Source organism: Danio rerio, chromosome 2 (assembly GCF_049306965.1).
Source record: "Danio rerio strain Tuebingen ecotype United States chromosome 2, GRCz12tu, whole genome shotgun sequence".
Classification (NCBI taxonomy): Eukaryota; Metazoa; Chordata; class Actinopteri; order Cypriniformes; family Danionidae; genus Danio; species Danio rerio.
In genome coordinates, this window is record NC_133177.1 from 41,448,425 (window position 1) to 41,460,325 (window position 11,901).

General features: G+C 34.3%; 1 long non-coding RNA gene across 2 annotated transcripts; it reads right to left on the reverse strand.

Annotated features, from left to right (window-relative positions):
- Positions 1–7,204: 7,204 nt before the first annotated feature.
- LOC137488019 (uncharacterized) lies at positions 7,205–10,007 on the reverse strand. 2 transcript variants are annotated; one of them, XR_011006890.2, is made up of 5 exons: positions 9,955–10,007; positions 9,129–9,245; positions 8,996–9,037; positions 8,585–8,671; positions 7,205–8,200 (listed from the first exon to the last, which is right to left on the reverse strand). It is a non-coding gene; the product is annotated as an uncharacterized lncRNA (long non-coding RNA). The 2 variants fall into 2 exon arrangements; XR_012393508.1 differs by lacking the exon at positions 9,955–10,007 and having other exon boundaries at positions 7,276–8,200; positions 9,142–9,185.
- Between the last annotated feature and the right edge of the window lie 1,894 nt (positions 10,008–11,901).

Here is an 11,901-nt window from a genome sequence, read left to right on the forward strand (position 1 = left end):
TATGTGTTTAATATTTTTCCCTAACATATAAATTTGGGTGTACTAATTTTGGACTGTTATCATAAGTTATTTTGTTAGATTAGCTCCACATTTGGCGTGAGTAATAATGTACATGAACAAATATAATATTGTAAAGCTTAAAGAAAATAAAATAGTCTATATAAAAAATATTCATCTAAATGTGAGATTAATGAGGTGCATACTCATATATGTTGACCACTGTATGTTTTCTTGGAATTCATGTGGCCAGAAATTCCATGGTTTGCCTTTCGCCAGTATGCTGACCTTTAAAGCGCTCACATCACAACGATCATTCATTTTTCTTTGATCTTTAATATAAAAGAGCTTTGTGTGCTGTGAAACACACTGTCACACTACCACAGTCTCAATTGTTGGGACTCGGAGCATCCGATATTGAATTTGATTTATTGAAACTAAACTGCAAAAACTGCTTGCTCTGAGCTGTCTGATATTAGATGGATGAATGCATCAGCACTAAGCAATTGGAAAGATGGGGGCTGGCCATAGGGAACTTCTGGCCTCAACAGTGCTCACTTATCTATTGCATATTCAACACAGTTTTGCAGAATTGTGGCTGCTGATGGCGATATGTGTTTGAAGAGGCAACTTTTTCAAAGCAGATCTCAATGCTGTTTTTTTTTTCTAAAAAATGTTCTTTGTAAACTTTTTTTTTGTTTTGTTTGTCCTGCAGTCTATGCATTTATTTTAATCAGACTAAGTGGATGAATCCAAATACAGATGTAAACAGATTGCATTAGACTGAGCTTTGTGTGAAACCATCTACTTGTCACCACCTACTGACCTAACACGTAATTATTATAGGATGTGCTGTGAAAAGTGCACAAAAACAAGGTATTTACACTTCACAAAACACACAAATCGCAACTGAAATTGCAGTTGGCATCCACAGCCTTTTCATTCACTTGTTTCTGCTCACTCATAATAAGCTGTGCAACATTAGCTGGGTTTCCATCCCTTTGTGTTGACGCATATTTTGAAGTATCGCATGAGAAACGAGTGATGAAACAAATAAAACCCTTTCATTTCAAACCCCTTCAAGGGGAGATGGAAATGCATTTGCTGAATAAACTTCAGCGTATTGAACATTACACCCAAATAACTAATCATCTGTTTCCATTATGCTCACTCTGTTTACTGTTGGTTACTACTATACTACATTCGTCCACTTTAAAGACTTAATGCTCTTTTCGTGTTTGAGACTTTGAAAAGATTCGCTTCACATTAAGATAGAAACCCAGCTAATGGCTTGTTTATTCAATAGTACTCCAGGCCCGTAGCTAGGGGGGGTTTGGGTGGTTCGAAAGACCCACCCCCCACTGGCAAAGGTCTCGTATTTGTCCCATACATGAGCTCATTTGTCCTATTTTGACTGTCATGCCATCATAAGTTATCAAAATAACCCATCGAAAAGGCTTTAAGACCAAATGGAGTCTGATGCAAGTAAAGTCAACTCTAAATTGTAATATAAACTATTCTAAATCTTATTCTTGAAAGAAAAATGACCAATAAAAAGTTGTAAAGCATCAAAAGCAGCCCATATTAATACTTATTAGGCTTTTGTTGTAATCTATGGATTTTCAAATTAACTTTTTTTTACAAGAAAAGCTAGAAAAACTGCATAAAACTTTACATAATAATAATAATAATAATAATAATAATATTGTGTTTATTTTCTATCATTTAAATGGTCAAATTCTGAGACTGAGGAATGTTGAATGTGCTGGCCAGTTCGTTATTTGTCTATAGGCCACATATTTTTATTTAAAACTTTTTTCCCTTTTATTTTTTCCCTTGTGATATATTATAAAGTAGCCTAAAAATATTGTAAGTAGCCACTTCATATTTCTTTATTCTAAATCTTTAGAAAATGTTTTTAGTACATCAAAAAGTGTGATCATCTGACAAGCTAATTCAGCAAGAAAGTGCTAAAAATGCCACTTAATTGCATTTAAATTAAATACAAATATAATTAAATATAAAATAAGTAGAATAACTGTTAAAAGGTTAATTTTTTTACTAAAAAAAGAAACACCCATTTCACTAGGCTGGCTATCGGCCCCTAATGCGACAAGTATTGTCTCAACAAAATCTAAACACTCCTCTTTTTAAAGCAGTTGAAGACGTTAATACCATGAGGAAACTTTAATGCATTTTTTTTTCTGGCAAAATCAATAAAAATGCACATCAATAAGTTTCTAAAGGAGACCATCAAGTTTTTTTGTACATACCAGTTAAAATCCTGCATACAAATAAAACCAAGTTGCCACATAATTCAGTTTTTTTTGTATGAAATGTTGTGGTTGTGATGTTGTCTATTTAACTGACTCTTTAAATAGTAGCCAAAATCATCATCTAGTATTTAACTAATAATTTCAGAGGAATTTTCTTTTTAAACTATAACATCATAAAGCAGGCGTTTGCAAGTACAGGGTGGAAAATGTCACTGAAAGACTAAATTATGGTTCTTTATAGCACACACACACACACAAAACTTTACACTTAAATGATAAGTGGACCTCCGGGAAATAATTATGGGACTTGTTCACCTAAAAATAATTAACCTTGTGTCATTCCAAACCTGTATGACTTTCTTTTTCTATCAAACACAGAACTGATGAATGCGGGAGGTCTACTTTTCCCCCATGCAATTAGTTCTCATGGGCACCGAGGCCCCCAAAGCTTTAAAAAGGAGTGAAAAGCATTATAAAAAGGGTCCATTTGACTACATGCACTATATTCAAAGTCACCTAAGTCAAATGATAGTGAGGGACATGCAGAAATGTATGTCTTTATTCGCTGGTTATCCTCCCATTCAGTTATTAATGGCTTAGTTATTAGATTGAAACAGGCTCATCCTGAAAACGTACCTCTGTATACATTTTTGGAGAGTGCTAAATACGTCCCAGGAGGTATTTATTTTATTGCAGTTTTTATTTTCGCGAATCCACTAGAGGCCGCTGTGTACACTTTCTCAGATCTCAAATTTCTCTTGCGTTCTTGCGTAAATCCACCAGAGGCCCCTGTCAACTGACTGACTAACCGAACCAACCTCCTCCTTCCCAAAACCCAACCAATAGTGTTTTCAAAAGCACTGACTCTGAAATGCAGCAATACATACTTCTGGCAACATAATTCGCAATCTCCAGAAATGAGGGCTACATTTTCAAAATGAGGCTTGGCATTAACTACACACTTTACATGTTTTAAATGGTTTCTCCTGGTTGACTATAATCATAACTGGAGCACTGCACATCCTGACTATAGCTGATGTGCACATTGCGATACACTTACATTACAATGATGTAGCCAAAAAATGGAAAAGTTTTCCGTTGCAATTCATACTAGTTTCATGTAAGTTTTAGGTCGAAAACGCTGTATTACATATACCAGGCCAGTAAACACACGACATTCACATGCATGACATCATCTTTTTCAAAGACTTTCATTTTTGGGTGTTTACGCATCGTTTTTGTGTAAATGTGTTTATTAAAATTCAAATTTATACTTGTTAACATTAGCTAATTCACTGTGAATTAACATGAACTAACTAAGAAAATTTTATTTTCATTTATTAACATTAACAAAGATTACTAAATACGGTTATATATATACTGTTCATGTTAGTTCATGCATTAACTAAGATTAACCTTATTGTAAAGTGTGGCCAATTTTTAACTTGGGCTCATTATTGATACAAAACCCTATCTGGAGATCATACGTCCCAATATGTTAGTTTTGTTGCAGTTTTTGTTTTCGAAAATCCAACAGAGGCCGCTGTTTATGCTTTTTCAGAGGCTGCTGTCGACTGACTGATTGACTGGCCAACCAAACTTCCACCCACCCCTTCCTTAAACCCAACCAATAGTGTTTTCAAAAGCACTGGTTGAACCGACCACCCGCTTCCCTAAACCCAACCGACAGTATTTACAAAAGCAATCCAAAAAAAATCCCTCACGGCCGCCTGGTTTTTTTTTTACCTCATTTTCAGATCTTACCATGTTCTTAGCCTGTTATTTACTTGATTATTGTATTTTTTGCCTTTGTTTTACCTGCTTCTGCGTCTCAAGTCTGCCGACGTACAGGGCAAGCTACTTAGCAAACTGGTAACAGTGGTACAGACATCCACATGGAGTTAAGCGGTTAGCTTGTAGCGGGAAAAGAAACAGAAGCCATTGGCAGTGTCATACCACTGTTTAGCATTCGTTTTAAAGACAAAATCCAGCCATACGTACTCTAAATACATAAGTCGCACTTTCCAGAAATGTATACAGGGGTACGTTTTCACAATAAGCCTGTTTTGATTCTTTTAATAGGCAAATTAAAAGACATTAAATAATCCCAAAAATTGTATATTTTGATTGTGAACTATACCTGTAAATAATAATAGCACATTTTTGATGTGAACAAGCTTTCTGTGTGTGGTAAAATTGAATTGGATACTCTGAAATCCTGCTTGCACAAACAGATTATGAAGGCCAACGTTGCATATGGTGGAAGCGAGAGACACTCTGGCAGAGATGGAAGAACCTCACTCTGATCAGATCAGCTTATAACCGAACACGCCGCTTGAGATATGCAGCATTACCCAGCACGAGAGACGCTTGAGATAAAGCTACAAAGATTGGAAATATAGATTACGCTCTCCTTCTATCACTTTTTTTGCTCCCCATCCTCAAGGCCATGTGTCTATGTATAACCTTGGGGTTAATTTGGTGTGACTTTGACATTTATGAAATGTATGAACTGTGTGGTTTGGACCTACACTCCAAAAGCCAAGGGGTATCAGGAGAGATGGAGATGGAGGTAAAGGCAGGGATAGCGAGAGAGAAGGAGCAGATGGGTCAGCCATCTGGTAGAAGAGGAGGAAAGGAACGGAGATGAGAAGAGGAGGGAACGTTGCAGAAAAAGAGAGATAGAGACTGAGATCCATGGGAAATATATATGAGAGGGAATGAAAACATCAGACTGGCCTGCGGTATAGATATTCCTGAGACACAGGTGTGAGCATGGGAAGTATAGTGAATTGTGTTGTGTGTACTTTGTAAAATTACACAAAATAACAGGCATGCATCTATATACAATCTGGCAGACAAGCTGTTATTTAAAACATGCAAAATGCCAAGTACATGACTGAAGGAATGACACGGTTCACTCAAAATACAGCATGATTTGCTCATCTTACGTTTCATTCCAAAATCTAAATCCATGATTCTTTTTCCATCATAGAAATCAAGCAGCTGTATATATATTATATATATATTTTATATATACAGTATAATAATAATAATAATAATAATTATTATTATATAAACTGTATTTATATCACACCAAGAAGCTAATTTAATTCAAGTAATTTACCATTATGTGTTAAATGTAAGCTGTAAGATGGCCAATGTGGCTGTAATTACCAAGGTGACTGTAATTAAAGCTTATTACATGTAGTTAAAACTTGTTATTCAACATGCAGGGCTCATTCTGAAAATGTAGCCCTATACACATTTCTGGAGATCAGAAATTATGTAGCCAGAGTTACATATGGCTGCATTTCCTCTTTAAAACAAACACTACAGGCGGTTTGATGCCGTTCTTTTTACCGCTTACCAGCTGACCAAGTACCTCCATATAAATGGCTTTCCTGTTGTTAACAGTTTGTCCAGAAAGCAGGTAAGACAAAAAAAAAATAATAATAATAATAAATGAGTAATAAATGGTGAGAATGTGGAAAAATATTACAATGTGGTAAAAATCAGGTGAGGGCTTTTCTTTTTCTGGATTGCTTTTTAAAACTGTGGTTGGGTTTAGCGAAGTGGGTGGGCAGGTCAATTGGTGCATTTTAAAACGATATTGGTTGGGTTTAGGGAAACAGGATTTTGATCCTGTTTTTTATAAGTAGTTTGATATTTTACAGGAGTTTGATATGGGTAGCAACTGAAATCTGCAGGAAGGTGGCTCTCCAGGAACAGCGTTGGCCATTCCTGTCCTAGTTGGAAATTTACCTGACAAATTCAACAATTATCTGTTTAACATTCTAGCCTTTGTTGCCTCTTTTAGCAGTATTTTAAACTATGGTATGGATTTCATTCAATTATTGATTATTGACTTTTTTGTTTATTCATTTTTTATTTATTATTATTTTCTTCTTGTTTTTACATTGTTTCTTAAGGTCAAGTCACAATTAGATATTGCTTGATACTATTTGCAGGATTGGCATGCTGTTCCAGGAGAGAACCCTGAGCTCAGAGAAAATTGAGCCCAGGGCTTCCGCCCGGTCATTTAGCATAAAAAGGGGTCTGAGATTAGGTCTGACGAGCTTCCCCTGATAAAGGAGGAGATGGGGTGGAAGGGGATTCTTCAAAAACGAAGATAAGAGAATTAAGGTGAAAATTGACTATTTAGGCCTGGATTGATCTGATTGGTTTATCGACGATTGCGAATAAGAGACCAGCTGTGATCAATCATATCAAGTGCTCCTCTCAAAATTAGTTTATAAAACTTCCCTAAATAGGCATTTTTAGCATGTTTTGACATGTTTTTGTTAGCACAGGAAACATGCTGATAATCCTAAAAAGGTATCACCATTTCTTCAAACGCAGCAAATGTTTTAAAGTATAAGTGATCATAGTAAATTTGAATGTATTTTAGTGATTAAACACTGTAAAAGAAAATTTTTATTATTGACAACACATTGAGCGTTTACAACGGTTTGTGATTCACAGTTATTTGCGTTTTGATCTTTGCTATGACATAATTAGGTTGATGCAAAGTAACTTTTATTGACATTTTTGTTTGTCTGAAACAATATTTTGACTGTTTTATTTAGATAACATTATAAAAACCAGTAATAAGTTGGCAGTACTTTTCATACAGATTTATTTCTCTAAAAAAATTATATACACTGTTAGACATTTCAAAGGGTTTTTACAGTAACTTACTGGCAACACTGTTGCCAGTAAGTTACTGTATTTTAGATTTACAGTATACAACTGTAAATCCGTTTACAGCATGTTACCGTAGTGTCTGAAAATGGTTAACTACTGTAAAAACCTAAGTTAACAGTTAGATACTGTAAACCTTTTAATTTTGTCCTAAATATTTTATTATATAATTTTATTAATATTATTTTAATACTATAGACCTAAAAAAGACACAATTACAAAATATTAACAAAATAAACACTCTTTATTTAAAACATTGGAGATGGTTAAAACAAGCTTAAAAATGTGTAAAAACATTACATTTCAATCATTCAAAATATTTTATTTTAAGAAAAAAAAAACATTGAAAATGACAAAGCACATTAACATACATGTACAAAACTAATTTAAGTGTCTGACCTGCATATTGTTGAGAAAAAAAAACCCAATTGTACTAAGTACTACTGACATTAAACCAGACACAATTACAAAATATTCCATTCTTTAAAACATTAATAATGCTTAAAGCATTTAAGGAAAATGTGTGAAAATTACATTAAGCAATACAATCAACACATTAAAAATAAATAAATCACACAAAGCACTAGAACATACATGTACAATAAAAATTTAAACTTCTGAATTGCATATTGTTGGAAAAATAAATATTTGTAACTATTAGCCGACTCAGAAACAACCCAACTTTAAAATATTACTAGTTCTGGTGTCAAATGCTCAACAAGGTCTGAATTCACATGTTCAAATGCAATTCATCTTTATTTCTATTGCACTTTTACAATGTAGATCAATGATGTCAAAGCAGCTTAACATAGAAGTTCTTGTAAATTGAAGCTGCTTCAGTCCAGTTTTCAGAATTGAAGCAGTAAATGTCACTGCTGAAAGTCCAAACACTGAAGAGCAAATCCACCGATCCATCAATCGTAGCCAAGTGATCCAGTGGCGACAGTGGCATGGAACAAACTTCACCAACTGACGAAAGTGTAGAATAAAATCCCTTGAGAGATACCAGGCTCAGTTGGGCACGACCAGTTCTCCTCTAGCCAAACTTGTGCAAGGCCGCAGTCTAGGCACCAGAGGCTTGAAAGTTCACCAGCGGGTGGTCAGGCTGGCCCATTGGATCAATGCGGAAACTCATTGATCACGTGTGTCTTTTAGGATTCACTCCTCCATGACCACCACAGCATCTGGTCAGGATTTGGCCCAGTCCAGGATTATGAAGAACTCTGGATAAGGACAAACAGACTAACATAAGCATAGAAGAAGCTTGTTTAAAAAAAATAAATCATATACTGGTTAATTTTTTTGAAGCATGGCAGCTAGGTTGGGGTAGTTTTCAGCTGGTACTGAGCAACTGGCTCCTGCTCATAACCTGCTCACTACCATGTTTAAAAGATAACTAACCAGAATGTCCTGTTTATTTTTTTCCCTAACAAGGTTTTACAAAAACATTGTAGCATTTGTGATGGGTTGATTCACTGCAGGACAGATTAGACTATTTGTTTTATGTATTCCTAATAAACTAAAACTGACTGAATACTGATAAAACTATTGAGAGTGTCTCACCTAATCCAAGTTCTCAGTTAGCTGGTGAAAGAAGGATAACTCACTGTTGTTCATGGTTGTCATTCTCTTCAGTACTTCTCCTGCTATCTTCTGGCTCACTCTGGTTGTTGCTGTGCATTTTGTTTCATCCTCTGGAATTATTTATACAAAAAAATTGTATTATTTTTATTTATTACAAAATATTTAGGCAACATGAAATGGGGAAAAAGACATTTAATACATAGACAAATGCATGTATCCCAATACTAATTATTGTATTTTGAAATGTCTGACCCATGACAGACCTCAATCTGCTCAAAAATATTATAAACAAAGATGAAAAAAAAAACCTACTAAATGGTTTAATAAAAAAGGGAAAACGATTTTTTTATTTAGCTAGCAACTAAACATGTGACACATTTTGTATTAAAAGTAACGTTAATATATTGAGAAACAAATAGATGTACAGTACTTACTGTTGTATGAGGTCCAGTTTGCACAGGCAGGCTCCCAGTATTCTATATTGAGACCATAAAAAAGCCAAAAATACAGATAAGAATACCATGCTACAATCCACAACCTCCACACAACTTTTTTTTATTTGTTTACCTTGGTTGCTTACTGGTCTTGCTTATTTTTTAAGCATAAGGCTGTGCTGAGCAAGATGTTCCTCTGAAATGCTGTTTGTTTCTTCAGACAAAACCTGCTGCTGTGCCAGTGCCATATCTAAACAGAAAAAAATATAATGGTAACAATTATGTTAAACCAAATGTCAAGAGTTGTGATAAAAAAATAATTAGCAAACAATAAATAGCAAAAAGGTGGTTATTAGCATAATGCATAGAGGTAAAATTGGTTTTATATTAGCAGATTCAGACTTCCCCCTTAATAATTTAATTTCATAAAAGTATTATTTGCAAACTCTAAATAGTGAAATCATTTTAGCAGCTAATGACTATCAAAGTACAACATGCTCACGGTCAAATAAACAGTGTTAATGTTGATTTCAAGTCATACTGGCATGCTAATTCTGATCGAATATTCAAAGTAACATGGTAAACAGTATAGAGTCTTCTAAATGAACGAATGTGCGAATATAAAACCAACTTTACCTCTATGCATATTGTAGATTTACGTTAGCGTTCTTATAGGTTACGTCGCGATGTTATTTTCTCAAGCTAACGTTATAAGTTACTCTAAACCAGAGAAAAATAAGTTCACAACATCTAATATATATAGTATAAATCAATATAAGTTAAACGTTGCACGTTAAAATGAGTTTGAGTCCAATTCAGTATAAACTTAGCTCAGTTTAGCTAACAGTTAACATTACCATTTTAAGATCGCTTCAGCTAATGTTGCCGAGCAAACAAATGCTAATAGAGGTGCTCAAATCAATGTCGAGTGTTGTCAGCACAGACAGACGCGCTTTTACCTGGATTATTTGTTGGTCTTTCATTCATATTCTTCTGGGGGAAAACACTCTCTGCCGGACCGTTGTCTCGTGCTAAGTGTCCTCCAAAACTGTCTGCATACCTCTGGTTCCCTCCTAAACCAAAACCCGCTGCAACACCGGTTCCTATGTAAATAAATAAAAAGATATGACGAGAACAATGGCTAATAGTCATAAACAGTCTTATTTAAAGTAATAGTAGTGTTAATGTAATAAATTAAATAAAGGTAACATCTTAATAGATGATATATTTCTCAAATGGGCGAAATAACGCCAAGCCAGAGAAAATAATAATAGCCAACTTTATACTTTACTTTGTTCTATTCTCGTCCACAAAACATTCTGTAAAATGAAACACTGCCTCAGCTTACCAGAGTAAAGTTTGTTAAATCCAGTATGTTCTTCAGGCACACTAATAAATTGTCCTCTAGAATTGCTCCAGGGTCCTCAGGCAAAATGTGGTGCAGAGTAGTCGAATCGCCGCAAGGTGGCGTTGAAGCAGTTGTGGAAAATACAGTATAATACACGAATTTTTACAAATACAGTACATCGCTGTATATGTTGTTCGACGTCACACTAAATTCCCATAATGCAACGGTAAATACAGTTATTTACCGTAAAAGGAATTTGCAGTATTACACTGGGTGAAATACAGTAAATAACTGTGTAATTTACAGAAATGTCTAACAGTGTATATATATATATATATATATATATATATATATATATATATATATATATATATATATATATATATATATATATATATATTTTTTTTTTTTTTTTTAAAGAATGTCAATAAAAGTAACTGCTAAAATTTTGACATTAAAAGAAGTCAACGTCATATTTACAAACAATGTCTATATCTACAATATTTTTACAGCCCTTCCCAGAACTCTAAAAATCATCACTGTTGTTTGCATATGCTGTTAAAAATAAATACCTACATGTTCGTAGTAAATAACTGACCTTAATACTTTCACTATACATGAGCCAAATAATACCAAAGGGTATTAAGGTATTATCTGGAAAATGTTTACTTTGTATTAAAGAGACAGCTCACCCAATGAAAAAAAAATTACATTTCTGTTATCATGTTGTAACAAATTGAGTTGGAGCACAACGGAGTTGAGGATCCACGTTTTGCTATAATTAGAAACGTCATACAGGCAATGGTCAATAATCTAAGCAAATGGGTACATACAGGGAAATCCAGAAGCGTAGTCGAGGTTACAGGCAATACAGTCGATACAGGCAGCAAACAACGAAAACTAGGTAAGGGTGAAGAAACACGAAAAGACTAGATACAGGAATAAAGTTACAGGGATTAACCAACAAGACTCAGCAAAGTGTATGGGAATATAAGCTGTATAAATATTCCATGGCTGCTTCTCAAAATCCATTCTTTAGCGATCTTGTGTCCTTATGTTCTTGTGTAAAATCATTATCAACTGCCAAAGTTCAGTTTCAAAACTCAAGACCACAAGAACGGAGGACGCATGAAAGTTCCTGGATGGGTTTTTGGTATCGAGGATGCACTGATACAGACTTGAGCACCAAACTCGCTCTAGAAGTCCCAGAAGTCATTGCGACTGGAAGTGGGAAGCGCAGCATTTTATATAGATTTATTTTTAAAGTTCAGAGATATAACTGAGTAACCTCAGGAGTTTCCCTAAATGAAACGGTGAAAGCAAACATTAGCATGAAAAAAAGGCATGAATACATTAAGGGTGTTTACTTTCTGAAATTTATATTAAAATCTGCTTTATTTGTATTATGCAAAGCATATTTGTAAAGTCTTTATGCATACTAAATATTGTGAAAAGAGGAAAAACAATAAATCACTGTATAAATGCTATAATAATTAATAATAATAATTTAAATAATTTTCAGTTAAAAACGTATGAAGGTCATGTGACAATCAGGAAG